Genomic DNA, 6,803 nt, shown 5'->3' on the forward strand with positions numbered 1-6,803 from the left:
TCGTCGATGAGCACCGGCGAAATCCACACCAATTGCATGTGAGGATGCAAACTCTTGGGACCGCTTGAGTACTTTTCGGTTGACTCGTCGGTGGCTGGGGAGATGAAAATAAAAGGAGGAGGGCCACTTCGGTTACTGGCATGAGCGTGGAAGGAGAAATTACACCCCCCCCCCCCTCCCCCCTCCCTCTCGACCTAGACAGGAAGGAGGGGTAGAATTGGCCTGTCAAATCCGACATCGCATCACACTGCTTCGATCAAACGGCTATGAATACCTGAGGTTATATATATGAAAGCACACATGCTTAGCAAAATAGCCATTCAATGACTTGTAGTGCATCCAGTACTCCAGTTCCTTTACATAAGATACATAGATTAGATATGCCCGAGGAAAAAAAAGTGATAATATCTCACTGTCCTCTCCTATGTGCAACCAGCTGCTTCGATCTTGTTGAGCTAAACTATAAAGTAGTTCAGGCAATCGTTGAATCTCTAACGGATGTCCAATCAGCCACAACAGTTCCATTGAATCTGACATAAGATTTTGATACATCCATAGTATTGATATAGAATATGCTATAAAAACAATACAACTTTCAGTTCCCAAATGCCTAATACTCCCTCCGTTCCTAATTATTTGTCTTTCTAGACATTTCAAACAGACTATCACATACAGATGTATGTAGACATATTTTAGAGTGTAGATTCACTTATTTTGTTCCGTATGTAGTCATTATATTTAGGAACGAAGGGAGTATAAGATAGCTTGCATGCCATTCAATAGTACGTGGACAATTTCTTTCTGCTTCTCGAACCAGGACTTGTGACCTAAAAATGATTCAGTAGATCACACCGGCCCAATTCATCGATTTCCACGTATGCATGCAGAGACTAGCCATGGTGGAAGCGGCCGTTCGGAATCGGCGGGCTTGGCGCCAAACCGCCGTGGTCGCCTAGCATCCTCCGGCCTTCCGCACCGCCGGCGCCCGTGGCGAGTAGCACCGCGGCTATAAGCACCACAACAAGGACCACCACTCTCCTCGGCAAGGCTACTACTGCATACATACTGCTCCCCGTCGATCAGGTCGATCTTGTGATTGTCTCAACCCATGTGAAGTATTTTTTATCGAAAACACTAACGCCCACACGTGTGGGCGTTAGCCAACTCGCCCACACGCCTTCATCACCGTCCAGCGCTTTTTGCACGAATCTTGACATGAAAAGACTGAATTTGTGTGCCACGTAGGACAACTCGTGTGTGGCGTGTGTGGGAGTTCGCCCGCACGCCGTTTTCTCTCCATGGTCAACGGTTCGCCAGTCGGGGCGTGTGATGAAACTGATGTCGCGCCCGCACGCCACGCACCACTTCTGTTCCCCATCTCCCACGACTGCCCATTCTCCCACTCTCCCACACCCAAGCTGTCATTTGCCATGTCTTTTGAGGGGTACATGGCAACTGCCCTATTTGTGATTGTAAACAGATGGCAACTCTCTTTCACCCGAACATGTTATTGTTGCCACGTCTGTTTGTAGCGCTACATGGCAACTGTCTAGTGTTAGTAGGTGGCAACTCCTAAAGATACCACCATCGCCCATATGCCCGTCTCCTCTCCCACACACCAAAAGCTATCAGTTGCCATGTGTTTTTGCAGGGTACATGGCAACTGCCTCTAGCGTGCTTGTAAGCAGACGACAACTCTCTCTTTACCCGAAACATGTTTTTTGCCATGTTTTTTTAGTGGTACATGGCAATTGTCCAGTGTTAGTAGGTGGCAATTCCTAAAGTTTTTCAAATCATGGTAACTGTAGTAGACCAGACCATACATGGCAACAGCTGCAGTTGCCCAAAAATGGCATCCGGCACTTGACCTAAGATGGCAACTGCAGTTGAGCAACCATGGCAACTGTAGTTGTCCGACATGGCAACTGTAGTTCAGCAACATGGCAACTGTAGTTCAGCAACATGGCAACTGAAGAGGGTCCGGACCATGGCAATCGCGACGGGACGCGTGGTTACTGACACGCGGGGCGTGTGACACGCGGGGCGTGTGACACACGGGCGTGTGGCTCGCAGGCGGGGAGGGGCGACGGCCGAGACGAGTCGTGCGGGCCGCGTGCTCGCTCGCCCGTACGTGCTCGTGCGGGGAGATCGCGCTGCACCAGACGTGTGGTATGTGGTTGCGCGCGCCCGGACGCGGTCGTGCGGGCGGGGTCGTCTCCGTGCCACACAGGGCGTGCGGCACAACCACCTGATACACCACACGTGTGGCAGTTATCGACGTCCTTTTTTATAGACACATATACTATGTATGTTTTTAGATCGATGACAAGTCTAGTCTCCACGACGTGTGCTTCCGGGCATACTTTTGACTGGAAAATAAGATCAACAGACAACAAACTGGCCGGTTCAGTAGTACTGTCCCCAAACACACGCTGAATCTTCCAATCAGTTATTAAATTATTGCTTCTGGACACACGTCCGATTGACTCGTGTCCTTGCTTACCCACAGGCCACATCAACCTTGCAATTGCTTACCCTCATCACTTTTCTTTCATAATGATTCTGACTGGTTTTTTCATTTTCCAATGTTATTAACTTATTATGCGGTCATAGTTTAGCAATTAATTCATACATTCTCATATGCTTTCTAGGAATACCCCGTGCGTTTCTGCAGGAATCAATTGGAATATATTTCAGCGATTTGATTGTATGAAGCTTCCATAGTTGAACTAATAGTATATGAACTAAAGCTAAAAATAAATATTATATATTGTATTTGATTATTGTGTAGTCAGAACATATTTTGAATATAAGTGGCCCAACATAATGGGATTATTTTTTATGCATGTTGAGTGAACCTTTGATGAGGTGACATGAGTGATGAAGTGAAAGGTGTGCATGAGAACAACTAATAATGGGAAAAAAATCTCATGCATATAGTGGTGGGCCTTTAATAAGGTGGCATATGTGCATGTTGTGATAAATAGGAAAGTGGGGATCAACTTTTTATGTATATAGGATTTGTGGTTATTTAATTTCAAGAGATTTTAGACCATTAAAATACTCTAGGGAGTTTTCCAATAATATGACAATATTACGATGATTTATCATAGAGAGGACAACTACCTCATTTATGAAATGATCTACCCTGCTTTGCATAATACCTTTTATTTATTTTTTGTGTGATAGCGACGGCTTGTAGGTTTGAACATTCTTTTGTACAACTAGATGACACCCCGCATGTTGCTATGGGAATAGATTGTGATATATTTGAAGAAATTTGGTTGTATGAAACATAAATATATGCATTAATACTGTATGAACTAAAACAAAAAATACAAATTATATATTGTAGTATTTTATTATTGTATAGTTGAGAATGTTTATTGAATATAAGTGTCGTAATGTAATATAAAACATTTTTCTCTGCGCCCACGGCGAGGACCACCGCAGCTTCAAGCACCACAAGAAGCACCAGCACTATAATGCTCCCAATCGATCTTCTCTGCACCCATAGAACTATGCTGCTGGCTCCATTTTATAGACATATACAGTAGTGCGTAGTTCTTATGACCCTTTTTCTTTTAGGAATGTGACAGGCCCACTTCATCGATCTCCGCGTATGCACAATTCAGTCTCCACGACGTATGTTTCCCGGGACAAACATTTGATTAGAAGCAAGGACCTGTTCGGTTGCCCTCCACTCTCCGGAATCCTCAACTCTACTGCACACTCTATGATTCTAATGACTATCTTTTTCTGGCAAGTGCTTACCATTATACACGAAATCATCTTCTTCCTCTGGTTGGTCAATCGTCATACACGAAAAAAAAATCCCCATCACGCAGAAAGAACCACCTCCGCCCCATCGTCTTCCCAGGCCACCGCCTTCGCCACAGCTTGGAACTCATCGCCCCCGCCGTCACTCGAAGCTCGCCTGGCTCACCGTCGCCCGGAGCTTGCCGCCCTTGCCGCCGCCACCGTCGGCTATAGCATGGTGTGCAACCGGTTGCAACTCCACATGCTTTTGGCCACAACCTCTCCGCCCACCTCGTCTCTATCGATGCTTGCCGCGCCGCCGTCTTCCCGGCGGCAATCTTCCCTCGCAGTCGTTGTGCAACCCCTTTCGCAGGTTGTAGCTTATAACATCGCAAGTTGCAACCTTTTTTTTTTGCCCGATGCAGCTATCATGGTGCCGCTTCCAGTTCGGTAACAGCGCCGCATCTCATCTTCCAGAAAAATTGACCTCGTCTATCACAGCAGCTGACGTTGCCACTTCCAGCAAAACGACCGGCCGCTTCCAGCAAATTGCATCATAGGTTCCAGCGAAATTGTGTCTTCCCTAGTTCTAGCAAAAATTGCGACTTCCCCAGTTTCAGCAAATTTCATCACCGGCTCCCGCAAATTTCATCACGGTTCTAGCAAATTTGCGTCACCGGTCACAACAGCTGATGATGCACAGATCCCAGCAGGCTGCCGTTGCGTGGCGTCGCAGCACAATGCGACACCGGTTCCAGCAATGGAGGTGGCCGGTTCCAGCAGTTTTTTATTTTGCCGGATGTAGCTCACCATGCGTGTAAATCGCCATCGCCCGTCATAGCATGTTTTTGGCCGTTTGCAGCAGTGGAGGTCGCAAGTTCCAACATTTTCTGCCACCGGTTGTAGCTCGCCATTCATTCTGTCGTATCATTTTTCGTCACCCCGTTTCGTAGCTTCTTTCTTCGTCATTTCCAGCAGTGGAAAACGCCAGTCCCAGCATTTTCGTCGCCATCTTCGCCATATGCCGGCTCCAGCACCGCTCGCCGCCTCTCGTCGCTGATGCTGGGTGGTGAGGCGGCGGCCCAGGCTCACAACAGCCCCACTTCCCCCCACCTCACGGTTGTTGCCGCAGCTCCAGCGCACCGATGCAGCTCCGCACCGCCACAACTCCAGCGTGCCACCGGTTGCACCTTCCTCACTTCCATAGCTGCATGATGGAGAAAAGAGACAGAGAGAAAGAGAAGCCGGGGAGAGATTGAGCGGCCGAGAAGAAGCAACGGGATGGGAACGGGTGAAGTATAAGGTTGCCGCTGCTTTTTCTCCTGAGGTCCACAGGACGCGTGCAAAGGAGCCGATGTGGTTCGCGTCTGTTTGATCTTGATCCAACGCGCAGTGAGTGTCCGGCGCAATGTTTTGGCCGGCGCTCAACCTGGAAACGTCTTCCTTTTGGAAGAGGCCATCGGACACTCTGAGTAGACCGATCGGATTAACAAATCGATTGACCGACTGGTAGAGCGGTCTCCATATAAAAAGCGGAGTAGACGACCAGTCTCTGCTCACACACTGCTGCCCTGCGTGTGCAATTGTTAGGCCATGCCCTGCCGCCCCCACTCAAGGTAACGTGTAGACAAGCCGCCTCCTGATCGCTAGGGTTTGAGGTTTGTATGGTGTAATCGTTAGCAGCTTTACTATGCACAGACATGCCATCAAGCCATCAACAGTCGGGCTCATAGACCATTGCCATCAAGCCATGCAAGTAGGCATGGGTGCACACCTCATCAGTCCTCACAATTCTTCAAACACGTGATATACTAGTATTAGTATACTCATTCCCCCAATCAGGGGCTATGCCACCGTTGGCATAAACAAGAAACCGTCGGTGTAGGACTATACCGACAGCAGCCGTCGGCATAGCCCCGCCGGCTTCGTATACGTCGGCGTGTACTCCAGATGGGCCGTCGCCATAGCCATATATGTCGATGGCTTCCGTACGGCCGTCGACATCATACTACCATTGGCAAAATAAAGGGCCAGATGGCAACTGACGGCACCATCGGGAAGCCCACCCAACCAGGTGACGCCACGTGTTGATAGCCTGGCCGTCGGCATATATGGGGAAACTATGGTGACGGCCAAGCCGTCAGCATAGTGTCAACACGTGGCAGCCTCTCGTCCTTCGTGGTTAGTCGCAATGCCAACGGCCAGGTTGTCGGCATAGTTCGCGTATATCATAGTGTTGACACGTGGCCGCTACTGGTAGCACACGGCTCGCAGCTATGCCGACGGCTAGGCTGTCAGCATAGTTCCCCATGTATGCCGATGGCCAGGCCGTCGGCATAGGGTGGGCACGTGGCGGCCATTGGTACAATAGCGACTATCTATGCTGACAGCCTTGCCATGGGCATAGTTCTAGATTTTTTTTATTTCATGTTTTTCTTTCATTTGATCGTTTAGTATATTGCTATTGCTTTCTTCATGACTTATACATGTTCGTATGACTATAAGATTATGCAACTCCCGAATACCGGAGGAACACTTTGTGTGCTACCAAACGTCACAACGTAACTGGGTGATTATAAAGGTGCTCTACAGGTGTCTCCGATGGTACTTGTTGACTTGGCATAGATCGAGATTAGAATTTGTCACTCTGATTGTCGGAGAGGTATCTCTGGGCCCTCTCAGTAATGCACATCACTATAAGCCTTGCAAGCATTGTAACTAATGAGTTAGTTGCGGGATGATGTATTACGGAACGAGTAAAGAGACTTGCCGGTAACGAGATTGAACTAGGTATTGAGATACCGATGATCGAATCTCGCGCAAGTAACATACCGATGACAAAGGGAACAACGTATGTTGTTTTGCGGTTTGACCGATAAAGATCTTCGTAGAATATGTAGGAGCCAATATGAGCATCCAGGTTCCGCTATTGGTTATTGACCGGAGACGTGTCTCGGTCATGTCTACATAGTTCTCGAACCCGTAGGGTCCGCACGGTTAACGTTCGGTGACGATTTGTATTATGAGTTTATGTGTTTTGATGT

The sequence above is a fragment of the Aegilops tauschii genome, chromosome 2 (genome assembly GCF_002575655.3).
Source record: "Aegilops tauschii subsp. strangulata cultivar AL8/78 chromosome 2, Aet v6.0, whole genome shotgun sequence".
In the NCBI taxonomy this organism is placed as follows: domain Eukaryota; kingdom Viridiplantae; phylum Streptophyta; class Magnoliopsida; order Poales; family Poaceae; genus Aegilops; species Aegilops tauschii.